Source organism: Chiloscyllium plagiosum, unplaced genomic scaffold (genome assembly GCF_037043375.1).
Source record: "Chiloscyllium plagiosum isolate Xiang-an unplaced genomic scaffold, Cpla_swu_hap1 HiC_scaffold_5, whole genome shotgun sequence".
NCBI lineage: Eukaryota > Metazoa > Chordata > Chondrichthyes > Orectolobiformes > Hemiscylliidae > Chiloscyllium > Chiloscyllium plagiosum.
In genome coordinates this window covers 94966920-94987805 of record NW_028270143.1, presented here as the reverse complement: position 1 = coordinate 94987805, position 20886 = coordinate 94966920, and the positions used below count along the sequence as shown (strand labels likewise).

At 40.3% G+C, this 20886-nt stretch overlaps 1 protein-coding gene across 4 annotated transcripts in view; it reads left to right on the top strand.

The window, feature by feature from the left end:
- Nucleotides 1-20886, top strand: part of LOC122550075 (zinc finger protein 438-like) — a 269065-nt gene that overhangs the window by 117540 nt on the left and 130639 nt on the right. Inside the window, exon 2 of one of the 4 annotated variants that reach the window (XM_043690587.2) lies at nucleotides 19278-19482. The exons of the other annotated variants lie outside the window; for them this stretch is intronic. The gene's annotated coding sequence lies outside the window, so the exon portion shown is untranslated. The remainder of the gene's footprint in view (nucleotides 1-19277; nucleotides 19483-20886) is intronic. 4 annotated transcript variants of the gene reach the window in all.

Here is a 20886-nt window from a genome sequence, read left to right as displayed (position 1 = left end):
TTACTCCACATTCCTGCCTACCCCTGAACGCATTTCACCCCCTTGAGTCTATCTCCCTCTGCCTTAAAAACGTTCAGACTTGCTTTCTCAAAAGACAGTCAAGTTTCCAAATCTCATGACCCTTTAGAGAAAAAGAACCATCTTAAAATATTTATCCCTCATTCTAAATGCTCACAAGGTATATTTCAGTCAAGTCCCCTTTAGACTTCTGAACTCCAGTGGACACAAGACTAGTACAATCTTTCCTAGAAAGACAGTTTGCTCGTCCTGAAGTATCTGTGTTGTAAATCTTATCTTAAATTGCTTCAAACACATTTACAACCTTTGTTAAAAAGGAATTCAGCATTCTACACAGTACTCTAAATATGGTCTTGCTCATGCCCTGTACAACTGTAGCATAATTTCCTTATTTTTGTGTTCACTTCCCCTTGCCATAAATAATGTAATTCTATCAGCTTTCCTAATTTTTTGCTGTCGTTGAATACTAGCCTTATGTGATTGATGCACCAAACCATCCAGATTCCTCTGCAGGTCAAAGCTCTCCAATCTCTCACCATTTAGTTCTGTGCTGTTTGATACATAGAGCCTTTGAGGGTCAATCTCACTGCTTGTCCATATTCCCTCACCATATACATCTCTCAGAGCTGATCTTCTGCCTGAGTTCTCTTGCTGCATGCATGTTGATTGTCATGCTGCTACATTTTCCACTGTATGATCCACCAGCAAGCATTAGCGAGTAAAGCAATGAATTTTACTTGTCATGAAAATTGTTGTTAAGATTGTGAAATCGATTCGAGCAAGAACCCTTCAGTGCTGTATGTTTAAATCCTTACTCGATAAACTCTATGCTGCCTGCAGTGAACCAATCCTCCATGCTGATGTGAGGTATTTAAGTCCAAAGAAGATATTCAAAGGTTTTATGTCTAATGCTTGAAGTCATCTCTTTCCTTAAATCAAGGAATGAAGTGTCCAGTGAGCTGTCAGACAATGAGTTCCTTTTAGATATAATGTCAAAACTGAACAAGCTGAGTTGTAAACTTCAGGAAAAGGTCAGAAACTTATCATGAGTGCTGTGAATTTAAATTGAAACTTGGCCTGAAGTCTTTCGAATTAAAAATAAAACACTAACACTTCGGAAGTCTGGGAAAAAAATGGAAAAATTCCAAGATAATAAAAATCTGAAAGCATCTGGGTACACCTGAGAAAGTTAGCAGAGGAATTCAACAGGCGATTTCAAGAATTAAATACAATAGAACTAATTGTCATGTTTTTCTCAAATTCATTCTTTCGAGTGGGTCAACTTTTATCACCTGTTTGATTTATATAACTGTGGAATTGTTATGGAGATAATTACTGTGCAACTGTGCCACTGGAACGGTATAGGCAGCAGATGAATGGGAAACCTACAATCTGCAAATTCCTCTCCAAGTCACACACCATCTTAACTTGGAAATATATTACTGTTCCTATGTTGTCAGTGGGTCAAAATCTTAGAATTCCCTTCCACACAGCACTGTGGGTATACGTACACCAGATGGATTTCACTTGTTGAAGAAGGCTGGTCACTACCACCACTTTAAGGGCATTTAGGGTTGGCAAGTCGTCAATGGAGCTCCATCCCATGAACAAATAAATAAAGCCTGTATGAATAACTGTTGTGAGTTCAGAGAGACATATGAAAACAAGAATGTGATTTTCAAATTGATGTCTGAGGATAGATGAACAGGGATTGGGGGTGGGTAGTGCTGAAGGATCAGGAGGCAGTTTCAGAATTATGTATGATATGGTACTGCCATTTGATTATTTACAGCTTTGCTGTTTCATCAAAAGATTGGCCACTTTCTCCCACTTCTAAACCTTTTCCTTGTACGTGCTGGGTTTAGAAATGAGGAGTTGAGCTGTGATGTTTTTGATGAATAGATGCTTGCGCAGCATTACTGCATGAAAGCTGGAACAATACCACTGCGTGGTAAGCTGGTGCAAGGTTGATGCAACGGGTTTGGAACACTGCCAGTCCCCCAGAGTGATGAATTTATCCATGACAAGCAATTGTGACACAAAAAAAAGATTAACATAAATAATTACTCCAGGAGGGTTGCACTATATGCAAGATTTTTTAGATCTATCACTAGTAGCTTTTCGTTCTAAGTTGGAGAATGTACTTGCATATAATGGCGCAACAACACACATATTGTACAGAAGAACTTTATATTTTTCCATGGCGAGAGACTGTGAAGAGAGGGTGTGAAGAATAGCATCATCTAATCAACCTATTCAGAGATTTTATGACACACTCTGGAGCAAGTTGGACTCGAACCGTAACCTTCTGGCTCAAAGGAAGGGAACCTGCCCCTTAAGAATCATAGAAGGATGCGTCCAGCCCACCAAGTCTGTACCACCAAACATATATCGTTATCTACACTAGTCCCACATCCCCATATCGGCTTGTAGCCATGAATGTTATGACATTTCTAGTGCTTATCCAAATATTTTTAAAAGGTTGTGAGTTTTCCCACTTCAACTACCCTCCCAGGCAGTGCATTCCAGACCCCTACCACCCTCGAAATCCTTCTAAGCCACCTGCATTTCACTTTAAAGTTATGCACCCTTGTTATTGTCCGTTTGGCTAGGGAGAGACAAAGGATGATGGCTGTAGCCTGTGACTCTGCATCCTGCAAATTTATTTAAAAAAACTTCATTACATGCGTTCAAGTACAGCAGACGTTTTTGTTTGTAGAGCCTTGAGCTGTATGTTCCCATTTAAAGTCATACAATATATCATTAAATTGTTACATATTATGATTAGAGAGGAACTTTCTATGTGCACTTGGCACACTGTAATTGTACTCCTGTGCTAATAGTGGTGCTTCAGTTCAGTTGGAGATGTAATTATGACATTGCAAGTTTACATGGACATTTTCATTTAAAACTCATGTCCCATGCACTTAATTGGGAGGTAGATGTCCGAGATTTAGTTGTTTATAGATAAATTGTTGGTGAGTAGAATTACCCTCTAATCCTAAGATACAAGTACACTTGGAATGGGGAATGATGGAATGTAGGCTTTAGTTTGCAAGATGCTTTCTGGGTTGTGGCAGTAGGGGATTTGTTGGGCCAAAGGGTCTGTTTCCATACTGTAAGTAATCTAATCTAATCTAAGTTGCATAGGATCTTGGAATGTTTCTGCACTTTGAGATGAATATGGCTGATAGCTAAGTTTGGTCGCAAAGGTAGGAGTTCCTTGATCAGGAAGCATCGGATAGAATGATTCCTTAGTCTGGGAGCACGAGAATGAAAAGAGGTTCCTCGTCTTTTTAAACAATAGTCAGCAATCTTATATTATTGAGCGTTGTTTTAAAAAATTCTCAAGGTCAAGGACCAGGCTCGCAGGAAAGTAGTCTGACACAGAACAAACAGCCAAGAGGCGAGTCTGCTAGAATATAAGTGTTTTATTCCCCGCAGCGTCGCCACAACCAGGTCTCGTACTTACAACGGGTCTGGTTTATACTCACTCTACGTGTTACCGGAACTGGGAGCCGTCAGTTCTCGTAGAGCGGTTGCCAACAACCCACGCTCGGCGGTTAAACGCAACCCCGGAGCAGACTCTACCGAACTGGAGACTTTTCCAGCTGATATACTCTTTTCCAGATATAAACATTCATGTGAACAGCAGAGCAAGGCTAAAAAACACATTCCATTCTGGTTACATACAGATAAGAAGATTCACACGGGAAGGTGTATAATAAGATTCACACGGGACTAAGCGACACCTTCCATTTTCGGTTAGATTCACACATGTATTGGGACACAATTTTAACCCTTTCACCACATTCCACTGCTTGGCCCAATACATGTGTTGCATTATGATTCACACATGTATTGGGACATAATTTTACACCACAAGCGTTGAGTTGGATTTGGCAGCACTGAGGAAAACGTTGAGTTCCAAGAAAGTTGTTTGTGGGTAGTGGGAAAAGGTGAGTTGAGGTGCTGTTGCCCGCCTCGTTTGGCTTGATGTTCAGTCCTATAGATAGACTGTTGGTTCGGTAGCTGTATATTTGCCAACTATATGTTGGCATGACATTAACAAATGAAATACTTGAATTATTTTCGGACCTGATATCTTAAGTCTTATGAAGAATGGGGTGATGCTTCATTGCCTGCAGATGCTAGAAAATAAATCATTTCTTTAGATACTGTAATTAAACAACCTAGTTGAATAAATATATACAAAGATGCCACTGTAACCAACTCTGGCTCTCTGGAATTGTAAATAAACATATGGTCACTTAAGTAAAATTTATTTTTAACCTTTTAATTAACAAAATTCAATCAATACTATGTACTCCTCTTCTAAGTAATTGTGACAAGTTGAAGCTCAGAGTTGACGTCTGTCTCAATGACACATTATGCCAAACATAGTCACTTCAGCAATTACTTCAGAAATATAACAGTGCACAAAACCTTACAGTTTGGATTAACTGTGATAAATGATTAACATATGCAGGTTCTAAAACAAGAAAAGTTCTCCTTTCATAACAATTAGCTGTAGCCTATACAAATATGGAACAAATAATTAGGTTTCATTAATCTACTTCAATCATACAAATAAAAATTGAATAACAGCAGTTAGCAAATATAAACATTCAGGTAAGATACGGTGTCATTTTTTTTTATGATGGATTCCCTTTCAAAGATTTTATTAAAACGTTGAAAACTCTTCATCAAACCTTTAGTGTGTGAATGTGGTATTCATTTCATTTCCTTGGTTCCTTTAAAAATAAAACACTTGAATTGAAATTCTGCTACTCTTTTTGCAACAAATTAATGATTGTTTTGGAATTCAAAAATAAATAGAACCTACCACAGGTATTTATTCAGCACTGACTTGTCATATTTGAAGTATTTTCTATCTGTTTTCCTCTCTCTGATCAGAGCATGCACACATTCTCTCTTCACCCTTAATTAGTCCTATTTGAATACAGCTTTTCTTCAAGTTATTTGCAGACACCAGGAAAAAGATGGAGTATACAAAGAAACATATGATACATCCCAAATTGTGTAATTGTGGATTGTGCAATTTTTCATAGTTTTTTTGTATTAGAATGCTTATTGACGCTATTTGATTAGCTGAGGGGAATCAATCCCTTTTGAAATCTTTGTTACATCAGCAACTTAGTCTTTGTTTTGCATATCAGATAATCAGAATTTGTTACTGTTATGCATTGTTTGTAGCTTCTTACTATTGATTTTTTTTTAGCTACTTGATTAGTTTGGACTTTGAATGTAAGAACAACAATCATCACAATATGACAGGAAGTATGCACAGACAGGCCATTTTAGTAGTGTATTTGGATACGCATGATTTGCTTTCATTGATGTGCTTAGTAGAAATTTTGTTATTAATATAAATATTTTAGATATTTCCCCAGAATTCTTTGTGCTGAGTACATTTTGAAAGCAATTAAGAAAATAAAGTAAAATATGTTACCACGTGGCAGTTAGCTATATCCTGTCAAAATATTGTTCTTACTATTAAGGGGTATAGTGGTTGAACTAACACAAGGGTTTTCTTGTTAATCTGCCAACAACTTAAAAAAAAAATTGATATTACATGACACATTGCAACCTCAGAAATATACTGAATGTCTCATGTAATTGACAGAATTTGTAATAAATAGTCAATTACTAATAATGGCCTTGCAGCATGTTTATATTATGCTTCTTAGACCATGGGTAAAACTATCCTAGGAAGGGTCGAAGAATGGTGGGCAGGGGACCGAAGGAACAATTGCTCCTTATACATGACATTTCTTGTTATTGTCCATTCTGAGATTGGAAGCTGGTGGTTAGGGATTATGAATAAACTGTCTAATCTTTCCAGGCGCCATGTACCAAGGCCGTGTTGCAACCATGTTTATTCAGATTGCATCAAACTTTTTCAATGCCATTTGTAAAGAGAGGATCCTTTGTTAATCAGTTGTCATAACCCACGTCAATGAATGTTACTAAGACGCATAGTACAGGACAGACCTCACCTGGTCAAGTGACAGTGTCGGTAACTGCATCTGCACCTTGCAACACAAGCCATGATCAAGGTGGACCTTGTGATGATTAGTGAATAATTATATAAACTTGAATTATAGCATAACATGACACACCTTAAACATTTTGATAACATTTTATGAACATATGTTAAGTACAGGTCGTTATGTTATAATTGGCATTTCATCAGTGCGAATTGAATATAATGCTATTGACGAATTGTGGACTTTTGGATAATGCAAACTTTCTACTGAATGGGTATAGCGATTTTGTATTAGCGATCTTCTACAATATGATTTTCTAAAGCTGTTTTCCATAGTATGATTTTCTATAGCGTGCGGGTGCAGTGGAATACAACTGTCACGTTATAACAGAACTCTACTAAATTTTTCCAGATAATTGCATTGTACATTCGAGTCCAATGACTCCTTTTCATCTCTCCAGCAATTTCTGCTTTACTCTTGAGTCTTGCATTAAAATAAGACATATTGTCAAAGCTTTTCATCTTGCAATCATCAGGACAAACAAAAGAATGCCAGATTTGAAAAAGCGTGGCAATTTGTACTATACAAGAAAAGGGGGGCGGATTGTCGGGCATGACAACTTTGTTTGAGACAATGCTGTGCAGAATTTCTCCTTCCTCTTGTCTTTGTCCTCTCCTCTCCTTGTCTTTTCCCTCTCTCCCTTTGGCTCTCCCTCTCTCATTGGTGTGTGGTTATGCTTGGTGACACATCCAACGGCTACACATTTGAGCCCATTATTACTAGCAGCTTGCATCTTGCTCATGTAGATTTCCTTAATAAGGACGGCTCTACCAGCCCTTTTGTCAAGCTTGCGTGTCTCTGTGTTTTGGCTGACCTTTATTCACATTGAGGTTCCTCTAAGGTTTGGGTTTATAGGCAATCTGGTAAACACTGCCTTAATGTGCAAGCTTCATGCTATAATATGTCACCTCACATCTATCCTATGAAATAACGTCTATTTCAATAAGGTCATTGCTCCCAATGTATCTCACATACTCAAACATGGGCTGCAACCTGTGGAGTAAGGGATTAACTATAATGCAGGTACAGCAAATATTCAGGAATGCTAGTGAATGTGACTGCAGCTGGAGTACTGTGTACAGTAATGGTCAACACACTTAGGAACGGATGTTAATGCAGTGAAATATAGGAACTGGAGTAGGCCATTCAGCCCCTGAAGTCTGGTTTGATCTGTGGCCTAATTATATATGTCTACCTCTGGTTCGTATTCTTCAGTACCCTTACTTTACAAAACTGCGTGTATCGCAGATTTAAAATTTACATCAAAGAAGCAGTTTAGATGAAGGTTGCCAGAAAAAATGTTACCGGGGCATTGGTGAGGCCACTTTGGAATACCACATACAATTCTTGGGCCTCTCTGTAAGAAGGATGCTGTTAAACTGAAGAGGGTGCAGAAAAGGTTTACAAGGATGCTGCCAGGACTGATTGGTTTAATTTAGAGAGAGGCCGAATAGGCTGGAGCTTTTTTCCCTGGAGCATCAAAGGCTGAGGGGTGATCTTATAGAAGTTTATAAAATCATGAGGGTCATGGATTGGGTGAATAGTCAACAAGTACAGACATCACCATCAAGTCTCTTAACTTATATTGTGCACATTCTTGTGAGCAAACGTACCGTAAGTTTGGAAGGAGGCGAATGTTGCTCCTCTTTTCAAGAAGAGTAATAGGGAAATCCTTGGCAATTACAGACCAGTCAGTCTTAGGTCTGTGGTCAACAAGGTTTTGGAAAGAATTCTGAGGGATAGGATATATGACTATTTCGAAAAGCATAGTGTGATTAAAGGCAGTCAGCATGGCTTTGTGAGGGGCAGGTTATGCCTCACAAATCTTATCGATTTCTTGGAGGAGGTGACAAGACAGGTCTACAACGGTCGAGCAGTAGATGTGGTGTATATGGACTTCAGCAAGGCATTGGATAAGGTTTCCCATGGTAGGCTCATTCATAAAGTCATGAAGTATGGGATACAGGGAGTCTTGGCTCTCTGGATTCAGAATTGGTTGGCTGACAGAAGGCAGAGAGTGGTTGTAGATGGAAAGTATTCTACCTGGAGGTCAGTAGTGGGTGGTGTCCTGCAATGCTCTGTTCTTGGGCCTCTGCTTTTTGTAGTTTTTATAAATGACTTGGATGAGGAGGTTGAGGGGTGGGTTAGTAAATTTGCAGATGACACAAAGGTTGGAGGTGCCATCGATAGTATAGAGGGCTATTGCAGGCTGCAGTGCGACATAGACAGGATGCAGAGTTGGACTGAGAAATGGCAGAGGGAGTTCAACCTGGATAAATGTGAAGTGATGCATTTTGGAAGGTGGAACTCGAATGCTGAATATAGGATTAAAGACAGGATTCTTGGCAGTGTGGAGGAACAGCAGGATCTTGGTGTTCGAGTGCATAGATCCCTCAAAGTTGCCACCCAAGTGGATAGGATTGTTAAGAAAGTATATGGTGTTTTGGCTTTCATTAGCAGGGGGATCAGGTTTAAGAGCCGTGAGGTTTTGCTACAGCTCTACAATTCCCTGGTGAAACCACACTTGGACTATTGTGTCCAGTTCTGGTCGCCCTACTATAGAAAAAATATAGAGGCATTGGAGAGGGTGCAAAGAAGGTTTACCAGGATGCTGCCTGGATTGGAGGGCTTGCCTTATGAAGAGGAGTTGACTAAGCTTGGACTTTTCTCTCTGGCAAGAAGGAGGAAGAGAGGTGACCTGATCGAGATGTACAAAGTAATGAGAGGCATGGTTATAATCAATAGCCACAGACGTTTCCCTAGGGCAGGATTGACTGGCACGAGGGATCATAGTTTTAAGATATTAGGAGAAAGCCCTCATCCTGGGCAAGAGCTACAGCTGGGGTAAAAGCAATGTGATTAGGCAAGATTTAGGAAGCATAGGATGAGGAAGGAAAATGCAGGGAATGGGCACATTAGAAATGTGGAGCTTATTCAAGGAAAAGCTCCTGTGTGTCCTTGATAAGTATGTACCTGTCAGGCAGGGAGGAAGCTGTAGAGCGCGAGAAGGAAGTGGAATCTCTGGTCAAGAGGAAGAAGAAGGCTTATGTTAGGTTGAGATGTGAAGGCTCAGTTAGGGTGCTTGAGGATTACAAGTTAGGCAGGAAAGACCTAAAGAGAGAGCTCAGGAGAGCCAGGAGGAGACATGAGAAGTTGTTGGCGGATAGGATCAGGGTAAACCCTGAGGCTTTCTATAGGTACTTAAGGAATAAAAAAATGACGAGAGTAAGATTAGGGCCAATCAAGGATAATAGTGGGAAGTTGTGTGTGGAGTCAGAGGAGATAGGGGAAGCACTAAATGAATATTTTTCGACAGTATTCACTCTAGAAAACGACAATGTTGGCGAGGAGAATACTGAGATACAGGCTACTAGACTCGGTGGAATTGAGGTTCACGAGGAAGAGGTATTAGAAATCCTGCAGAGTGTGAAAATAGATAAGTCCCCTAGGCTGGTTGGGATTTATCCTAGGATCCTCTGGGATGCCAGCGAGGTGATTGCTGAGCCTTTGGCATTGATCTTTAAATCGTCATTGTCTACAGGAATAGAGCCAGAAGACTGGAGGATAGCAAATGTGGTTCCCCTGTTCAAGAACGGGAGTAGAGACAACCCTAGTAATTATAGACCAGTGAGCCTTCCCTTCAGTTGTTGGTAAAGTGTTGGAAAAGGTTATAAGAGATAGGATTTATTATCATCTAGCAAAGAATAATTTGATTAGGGATAGTCAGCAAGTTTTGTGAAGGGTAGGTTGTGCCTCACAAACCTTATTGAGTTCTTTGAGAAGGTGACCAAACAGGTAGATGAAAGTAAACCGGTTGATGTGGTGTATATGGATTTCAGCAAGGGGTTCGATAAGGTTCCCCACAGTAGGCTATTGTACAGAATACGGTGGAATGGGATTGTGGGAGATATAGCAGTTTGGGTCAGGAATTGGCTTACTGAAAGAAGACAGAGGCTGGTGGTTGATGGGAAATGTTCATCCTGGAGTCCGGTTACTAGTGGTGTACCGCAAGGGTCGGTGTTGGGTCCACTGCTGTTCGTCATTTTTATGAACGACCTGGATGAGGGCGTAGAAGGGTGGGTTAGTAAATTTGCAGACGACACAAAGGTTGGTGGAGTTGTGGATAGTGATGAAGGATGTTGTGGGTTGCAGAGAGACATAGATAAGCTGCAGAGCTGGGCTGAGGGGTGGCAAATGGAGTTTAATGTGGACAAATGTGAAGTGATTCACTTTGGTCGGAGTAACTGGAATGCAAAGTACTGGGCTAATGATAAGATTCTTGGTAGTGTAGATGAGCAGAGAAATCTCGGAGTCCATGTATACAGATCCTTGAAAGTTGACAGGGTTGTTAAGAAGGCATACAGTGTTTTGCTTTTATTAATAGAGGGATCGAGTTCCGGAACCATGAGGTTATGCTGCAGCTGTACAAAACTGTGGTGTGGCCACACTTGGAGTATTGTGTACAGTTCTGGTCACCGCATTCTAAGAAGGAGTGGAAGCTTTGGAAAGGGTGCAGAGGAGATTTACTAGGATGTTGCCTGGTATGGAGGGTAGGTCTTACGAGGAATGGCTGAGGGACTTGAGGCTGTTTTCGTTGGCGAGAAGGTGGTTGAGAGGTGACTTAATAGAGACAGATAAGATAATCAGAGGGTTAGATAGGGTGGACAGGGAGAACCTTTTTCCAAGTATGGGTGACGGCAAGCACGAGGAGGCATAGCTTTAAGTTGAGGGGTGATAGATATAGGACAGATGTCAGAGGTAGTTTCTTTACTCGGAGGGTAGTTAGGGTATGGAATGCTTTGCCTGCAACGGTAGTAGATTCGCCAACTTTAAGTACATTTAAGTCGTCATTGGATAAGCATATGGACGTACATGGAATAGTGTAGGTTGGATGGGCTTCAGATTGGTATGACAGGTCGGCGCAACATGGAGGGCCAAAGGGCCTGTACTGCGCTGTTATCTTCTATGTGTAGAGGGGATGTCAGAAGAAGGTACTTTACACAGAGAGGTGTGAATGGATGGAATGCGCTGCCAGCAATGGTGATGGAAGCAGAGTCATTAGGGACATTTAAGCAACTGCTGGACATGCACATTGATAACAGTGAGTTGAGGGATGCGTAGGTTAAATTATTTTATTTTATATTAGGATTAAACCTTGGCACAACATCGTGGGCCAAACAGCCTGTTCTGTGCTGTACTTTTCTATGTTCTGTGTTCTAAATCACGAGTATTAAATCTAACCACGTTGATTTATTTAGCAGCCTTGTATTCTGCAGGACATTTATTCAGGGTAGAACTGACAGACATGACAGTTACCTCTGTGTGAGTTTGTTGTGACTTAATTGATAGAGATTAATCATAATGAATCGTCAGCAACCCCATTATTGTTGTACTGTGCGAGTATCATAGAGAGCAATTTAACTCCCATGTTGATATTGTCATAACTGATTCCAGAGTGTATTTCAGTTGCATTCTTACATAATTATTTTTTGACTTAACTTACTAATCCTACAATTGCAGTTACATTGTTACCATGTAGGGATGAAAATCATGAGCACTTTCCAGGTAAATTACTTATTATTTTTGGCAAGATGTGAGCAAAGGTTGTGGAATACTAAAACAACATAGTTTTGTCATGTTTAAAGATTAATTTTGGCCATTTTCTTCTGATAATTAAGTAACACTACAATTTTGCTAATGTTAAGGTACTCTTCCTTCTAACCCCGGAGTGTCTATCCAAGAATCTTCTCTCTGATTCCAACAGGAAGATATATTGGTTAGAATTGCTGCTGAAATGGACATGAATGTCCTTGAAATAACTTCCAGTGGGGGTGGTTGTGTAGGAGGAGACTTGCATGAGGCAAAGTGGATTTTGGCAGCCTGAACATAAACTTGACTTAAATTAACTTTAAGCACAGCTTTCTGGTTGGGTTGTATATGGCATTTGCCTGTGATGGTGCACTGCACAGAATGAAAATGGACACCTGGTTCAGTGGTTTTGCTCTTATTGAAATGGTTAGTGTGTTGATTGCTTACCAATAGGAAAACTTGCATTCCTCTCACATTAGTACCTGACCCAGAGGTGCTTATTGTCTCCAGATGAATTGCACTTGGTAGTCCAGTTTACAGCTATCTGTGCATTGCATTGATCTTTTGCCTTTTGAAATGTCTCTCACCTTGTGTCTTGGGCTGGAAAATTAAAATTCTGCATGTAATTATCTCTGAAAGCTAAATTGGAAAGTGCAAACACGTATTGGATACCTTAGTTCACAGAGCAAGAGCCTTGAATTTTGCATGCAAGTTAATCGCATGCTTATCAGTTTGCCATCTATATATTCTCAAGGGTTATAATTGTACTGTGCTGTGATTATTTTGAGTTGGGTTTAAAATTACCTCTTGCCAGTTAAATACCAGCAAAACCCACTTTGACATTGTGTTTTGATAGTTGTCCTGAAGACTTAATATTTCTATCTTGTAACTGTTTCCTGCTGTACTTACACATGATTCACTGTACAACAGCATTTTAATTCTGTGATTTCATTCTAAGGATGACTGATATGGAAAATCCAATAGGGTAAGGCATGGAGTCGGATGAACTCTGTCATCCAGGAAACATTTTCTTTTAAAAATAAACTAAGGTTTCTATGATGTGCTGCTACATCTTGAAGTGGTAGGATGTGGGTTCTTTTGAGTCAATTTTCTCATCTCTCCTGGAAGGTGACTAACAATTCTGTTGAAAAGTTTTACTGACTTTCTTTTCATCATGACCCGTGACCCCAGTTGTTGTCCTACTCAATAACCCAGACCCAGGAACACTGAAGCATGCTGCAATGTTGAGTGATGGTGGCATATCCTGTGTAGATTCCTCACAAAGTAGGCTCATACTTGTACACTTGTTGAATTTGTGAATTTTCCATGTAGAGGTCAGGCAGAAGAGCAAAAAATGCAGCCTGAATGTTCGGCTAATGCTACCCTTTATTAAAATTCATTTGCTGGAAAGATTTTTTAATCTATCTTGGGATGTGGGTGCTGGATTGGGTGTCGCGGTGGTATTTAGCTCAAGTCCCCAGAAAGTTCAACTTGGCCCTCTGGTTTAATAATTCAATGACATTACTTTTCCACCATTGCTCCCTCTTTGTAATGTTGTAATGTCCCAATTCAATCAATATCTCATAGCCCAGACAGATAACAATGACTGAAAGACCTAGAAACATAAATATCTCAGATTGCTGAGTGAGAAATGGCTGGCAAATAGCCACCAAGCCATTATATAGGATTTGTACCAAAAGAACAGAAGTAACTTAATTGAAACTTAAAATAAATTATACACATTCACATCTCTGGTGCTAATTACAAAGCAAATTTAGAAGTAAATTCTTTTGACTGATGGATGGGAGAAGGATGGATTAGAATAAGTGAATTTTGTAAAAAAGAAATTAAGGGAGCAAAGAAAATTAGAAGATTTCAAGTTATAAAATTTTTGACAAAATTTAGTTCCAAGTGTATTTTTGAAGTAGCTGAGAGAGTTTCCTGCTCAAAATATTTTCCCATCTGTTTTTGAGGAAATGGAAGTTGTGCAATGGGGGCTAATTTCAGAATAGTGTCATCTTGGAGTGTTTGGAGATCTGTTCTTGTCTCCTCACAGTCAATTATTTGTCTTGCAATCTAGAGATGTATAAAACAGATTATTGATGTGCAAAAACCACATGTTCCTGAACCTGATTTCCGTTGTGAAATCTTGAAAATCCTCTGTTAAACTGAGCTGGAAAGAACATTTGTGAATCTTTTCTTTTGCCCTTGTCATTTAAATCTTTTAGACAACACTACCACCCACTCGTTTTTGAGTTGGAAATATTTAAGTTTAGTTAGTGTAACTTCCTTTGTAGGTGAAATGTCTGCGATCCTTCAAAACCATTATTTCTGTGGCCCAAGGTTGCTTGTTCCTGTGTATTGCCAATTTGCCAAGGATGGGGAGCGGCATAAGTGCGTGGATGAAAGGTGTTGCCTAGCTCATCTAACCCCATACCCCTGCCCCTATCTTCAGCTCCCAAAAAGTGATAAGATGGAGTTGAATGATGGATGCTGACTTATCTTAAATATTTCATTAATCAGAGCTGAGAAGCTTGAGGACAGTGTCAGGCAGGTTTCCAATCTTCTCACTTTAGGCTGTCCTTGCATTGTTGTTCAGTGGGAGTTACTGGACAGCAGTCAGGCTTCCTAACCCAGGACTGCTTTCCTCAGCATATTTGTTAAACTCTAAACAATGTTCTGGAACTTGAACCTTGGTGACTTTCTGTGCGCGTGGTTCAGTTTCAAGAAAAATATTTTAAATCAGATTGGCCTTTTCGGGTTCTACCTGCATGGGCAGGTAGTGGGCGGCACGGTGGCACAGTGGTTAGCACTGCTGCCTCACAGCGCCAGAGACCCGGGTTCAATTCCCGACTCAGGCGACTAACTGTGTGGAGTTTGCACATTCTCCCCGTGTCTGCGTGGGTTTCCTCCGGGTGCTCCGGTTTCCTCCCACAGTCCAAAGATGTGCAGGTCAGGTGAATTGGCCATGCTAAATTGCCCATAGTGTTAGGTCAAGGGGTAAAATGTAGGGGAATGGGTGGGTTGCGCTTCGGCGGGTCAGTGTGGACTTGTTGGGCCGAAGGGCCTGTTTCCACACTAAGTAATCTAAAATGCTTTAATATGAGAACCTAGAGTTTGAAAGCTTGCTTTAAATTTCAAAGATGAAGTCATTGTTTGAAAGGGATTTTGCTGATTTTTAAAAATTCCTTCATGGGATGTGGGCATTTCAGGCATAGGCAGTATTTGTTGCCCATACCTAATAGCCCTTGAACAGAATGGCTTGCGTGATATTTTAATGGGAAGTTAAGAATTAACTACATCGCTGTGGGTCCAAAGTAGACCGGCATACTTAAGGTTCACATATCTTCTTCCTCAAAGGACATTACACTCCTGTGAAGTTTTGCCATTTACTTTGTACTTTTCTCTTGGTTATTAATTAAAAGTTTACTTTTGAGAAAGCAACCCTATGCCCAACAAGTGGGGAACCCCCACCCTCATTAATATAAATAGGAGATGGTTATAAGATTCTCTTGAAAACCCCAGATTGTTACCACAGCTTCAGCTTCAGGCAGATTACAGTTTCTAATGAGTATAGAGCCAGTTCAGTTAGTCATCGCAGCTGAATCACAAGCTTAACAGGTATCACGCGGAGAATGTGGGTGGCTGTTCAGAAATGGTGCTCTGGAAAATACCCGTACTGCTGTAGTCAAATAGTAAGTCCTTGTGCAGTAATTTCAATGTCCAAATTGATATACTTTGGTAGGGAGAGTGAGTTTGACTTCACCTGATGCAGCTATTTACAGACAGCCATTGGCCTGGTATCAGAGAAATTGCACGAATTTGGCTTGTCCATTGTCTGTAATTCTAAATGGTGTTAATTGTTAAATTTTGCTGGAGTAGAGCATCTCTCAGCATATACTTTTTTTCTGTATTTTTCAGCTTTATAACTTTTTTATTTAGTCACTTGTTGGAAATACATGATAATGATGTGACAAGAGTTTCAAGACTTCAGTATCTTCAGTGAGTGGTGAAATATCCAATGCATTTCCTTAACTGATTAAATTTAAGGATCAAGAAAGAAACCGAAATGATGGAAGAGGAGGGTGAACCCCAGTTGGTGGATTAGTAATATCAGGTAAAGGAAGAAAAATGAAGAGAGGCAAAGCAAGATTAGATTAGTGAGAGAAACTGAGGGGAGCAGTAAGAGAAAAAGAATTTAAAAATCACTAATAACAATCTACAATTCAAATCTTCCCTTTCTGGGCCAGTGAGGTTAATTGACATTGAATGAGCAATTATCATATTATTAAAAAGATACTTTATCAGTTAATTACACCCTAACATTGAGCCTAATTTAGTGAGCAATTAATGCGCACATTTTTAAATGGTCAAAGGGACAGCAAAAGGCCATTGATCCTTCTGTATGTTCTGACGTTCTACAACCCTGATTATCTCTTAATCCCCTGAATTTGTTGGTTTACCTGCCCAGTACTCAGCAGCATTATTTGTTAATGCAGTTTTCATCCAAATCCTGGTATAGCTATGTCATATTATGACTACCATGATTCTTGAGGAGATTTAAAAAAAGATAAGTCTTTCTGTATTGAGTGTGATTTGGTAAAATAGAAAAATAAATACGTATCTAGTATATTATGTATACTAGATGGAACAGTCCATCTTCCACAGCTACACTGGCACCACCCCTCACCTTTTCCTCCGCTACATCAATGACTGTATCAGCGCTGCCTCGTGCTCCCACGAGGAGGTTGAACAGTTCATCCACTTTACCAACACCTTCCACCCTGACCCTCTGCCCTTGAGCCCCACCCCTCCAATCGCCACCAGGACAGAACCACACTGGTCCCCACCAACCTCCATATACATCGTATCATCCGTCGTCATTTCTGCCACCTCCAAACAGACCTCACCACCAGGGATATATTTCCCTCCTCTCCCCTATTAGCGTTCCGAAAAGACCACTCCCTCCGTGACTCCCTCGTCAGGTCCACACTCCCCACCAACCTAACCTCCACTCCCGGCACCTTCCCCTGCAACCGCAAAAAATGCAAAACTTGCGCCCACACCTCCCCCCTTACTTCCCTCCAAGGCCCCAAGGGATCCTTCCATATCTGCCACAAATTCACCTGCGCCTCCTCACACATCATTTACTGCACCCAATGTGGCCTCCTCTATATTGGGGAGACAGGCCGCCTACTTGCGGAACGTTTCAGAGAACACGTCTGGGGCACCCGGACCAACCAACCCAACCACTCCGTGGCTCAACACTTCAACTCCCCCTCCCACTCCACCAAGGACATGCAGGTCCTTGGACTCCTCCATCGCCAGACCATAGCAACACGACGGCTGGAGGAAGAGTGCCTCATCTTCCGCCTAGGAACCCTCCAACCACAAGGAATGAACTCAGATTTCTCCAGTTTCCTCATTTCCCCTCCCCCCACCTTGTCTCAGTCCCAACCCTCGAACTCAGCACCACCTTCGTAACCTGCAATCTTCTTCCTGATCTCTCCGCCCCCCACCCCCCCATCCCCACTCCAGCCTATCGCCCTCACCTTGACCTCCTTCCACCTATCGCATTTCCAACGCCTCTCCCCCAAGTCCCTCCTCCCTGCCTTTTATCTTAGCCTGCTTGGCACACTTTCCTCATCCAAGAAGAGGGGCTCATGCCCGTTCCTGTTCCTTGGATGCTGCCTGACCTGCTGCGCTTTTCCAGCAACACATTTTCAGCTCTTATTTCCAGCATCTGTAGTCCTCACTTTCTCCTATATTATGTATATGCTCTGAAATGTTTCTTGGAGCTAATTGGACGTTGCTAAACTTGTACCTATTAAGGAGCAATCAGAAGATGGTCCCTCGAGCCAACAACGGGAGATTTGTATTTACCATGGGCCAATCACTTAACTACAAAGGAACCATCACTCTCACTACAGGTAATTTGAAAAGTAACAGAGATCATTAAAAATACAGATGATGATATCAACTGCAAAAGATTCAAGGATAGAAATTGAGGGATTTTGCTGGTAAAAAGCTTGGTTCTGGAATTGATCTCGAATATCATAACATCTTAAGGCCGTAAGATGTATGAGCAGAAGCAGGCCATTTGCCCCATTGCCGGTGCCAGTCACTGAGATCATGGCTGATCTGATCATTTTCAACTCCACTTTTTTGTTTTTCCCCATAATTCTTGATTCCACAACTGCTTAAAAATTCTGTCTGTTTCAACCTTAAATTTACATCAGTCCAGCCTCTACAGTCCTCTGCAGTGAAGAATTCCACACACTGATGACGTTCTGAGAAAAGAAATTCCTCCTCCCTCTCTCAATTGGGTGAACCTTTCTCTGAGCGTATGCTGTCTGGTTTTAGACTCTGCCATAAGAAGAAAAAGCAACCTTCAAGCCGTCTAATAATCTTCTATTTTCTAATAATATCCATTTACTTTCTCTGTTACTTGTTGAACTTGAATGAAACATTTTGTGGTTCGTGTTTAAGGGCGTTTAAATCCCCATGTTTCAGCTTTCTACAGTTTTTCCTCATTTAAATAGTATTCAGTTCTCTTATTCTTCCTGCCGAAGAGCACAATGCCACATGTTTCCACTCTTTATTCCATCTGATAAGCTGTGCCCACTCATTTAACCTTATCTATATCCATCTGCAGACTCTTTGTGCAATCTCACTGCTTGCTTTCCCACCTATGTTTGAACCATCTGCATATTTGATGATAATGCATTCATTTCCCTCATTCAGATCACTTGTAAGTAATTGTTGCCTCAGCACTGACTGCTGTAGCACACTATTAGATACAGGTTACAGCATGAAAATGTCCATCTTATCGCAACTCTGTGCTTTCTATTGGTTAGCCAGTCCTTGATCTATGCTAATGTATCACAAACTCCAGAGACTCTTATTAAGTTGCCTTAAGTATGATACTTCATCAAGATACCTTCTGGAAATCCAAGCATATTGTATCCACTACTTCTCCTTTATCTATTCTGCTTGTTAGTTTCTCCAAGAGCTATAATAAATTTAGTAGGCGTAATTTCCCTTTTGTGAAGTCTTGCTGACTGTGTTTGAATTCATCATGTATTTTTAAGTGCTCAGTTAGTACGTCCTTATGATAGACTAGCAGTTTCCAATGGCAGATGTTAAACTTACTGGCTTACAGTTACCATTTTACTTCTCTCCCTCTCTTGTTGAGTTAGGGTGTTACATTGGCAGTTTTCTAATCCTCTGGGAGTTTTTCCAAATGTAACAATTCTTAGAAGGTTACTGCTATACATTCAGTCTGTGGCTTCTTTTAAAATCATTAAATGCAACCAATCGCATCCAGGAGTCTTATAAAAAGCATTCAGCCCCATTAGATCCCTGGTACTTGTGTTAATGTATGATTTTTAAAAATCAGTCATAAGTTGAAATGCACATTGTGTGCTATATTTCGACATTATTCAGTTTACAATGCAAAACTATGGTGAATTTCACTGGTGCAGTCTTAGCGTTTTGAATTATTCTCTGTAAATTAAAGTTTTCAGTTGCCATTTATGAAGATGAAACATATTGCACAACTTTAAATACTTACCAAGTGATCTTGTTTGATGTTGGCAGGTAGTCTAAGATGAAGGATAGTGTTTTCAAAAGATCACATGACATCGCTGACAAAGCTGGACTTTATTCCCATTCCAACTTGCCCCAAATGAGAGTGTGGTGATGGTGTGCGGCTCGAACTGTTCAACCTCTGTTGTGAAGCTGCTCTCTCCATGCTGTTAGGAAATGAGCTTCAGGATTTGGAACCAGCAGTATTGAAGGAATGGTAATTAATGTCAGTAAACAAGATGATTTGTGAAGGTGGTGATGTTTTCATACATTACTGACTTTGCTTTTTGATATAATTCAGATTAATTTAACAATGCCAACAATTTGAGTCCATTAACTTCACAAATAATTCGTAATTTCTATTATGGTGATAGCTTATTTTGGTTTTGGCCAACAATCATTCCAAATCATTATGATTCCATATACTGTTTTGCTCTCATTTTCTTTCCCAAATACTGTAAATTCTTTTTAAGATTTGGAGATGCCAGTGTTTGACTGAGGTGTACAAAGCTAAAAATCACACAACACTAGGTTATAGTCGAACAAGTTTAATTGGAAGCACACTAGCTTTCGGAGCGATGCTCTTTCATCACTACCACCTGATGAAGGAGCGTCACTCCGAAAGCTAGTGTGCTTCCAATTAAACCTGTTGGACTATAACCTAGTGTTGTGTGATTTTAAAATTCTTTTTAAGAGCATTTTCCCTCATCCAATTACCTTTTCTTTCATGATAACCTAGGTAATGTGTTCGCAGAGTATTTAACTTTCAGGACATGAGAGCAATCTGAACTGAAAACTATTATTTGCTTTCTCCTCCAAGCCTCACTGTTAGAAAACTTGGATTGCAAATTGCTAAGTCAGTCCATGTCACTGAGAGAACTTCAATATTTTGCTGTGTACTGAACCAATTACAGATTAGTCTTACTTTTTGAGGCAGGTGGCTGACGAGTTGACTGAACAGTCTGTTGCGTGCATTTACGTAAGTATAGCAAGTGAGGAATTAAGCTCCAGGGTTCTGAACCAGCAATATTGAAGGAATGGTGATAACTGTCAATAAACAAGATTATTTGTGAAGGTGGTGATGTTTTCTGAGATTACTGACTTGGCTTTTTGATGTAATATATATATCTGATGTAAGTCTGTGGAAAATGTTTAGCGAGATACTAAATACCTCTCAAAGTATGTTCCTAAGGGAAGAGAAACATAAAAAGATGAAAAATCATTCATGGCGTAATGAGGAAGTCAGGGATAGCATTGAGGCAAAAAGTAGGGCGCATCCTATTGCAAATAATAGTGCACTCTGGAGGCTTGCTTTGGAGGTTATTGGCTATAAGGGAAGATTGGACAAACTTGGTTTGTTTTCACTTCAGTATCAGAGGATCAGGAGCATGCTGATTGAAGTTTACAAAATTAAGGGGCATGGACAGAATGGATAGTTGGAATCTATTTCCCAAGGTAGAAATGTCAATTAATAGAGGGCATACACTTAAGGTAAAAGTTGGTAAGTTAAAGGGAGATGTGAGAGGCAAGTGTTTTACACCATGGTAAGTGCCTGGAATGTGCTGCCAGAGGAGATGGTGGAGACAGATACAGTAGCAACCTTTTAAGAGGCAACTTGACA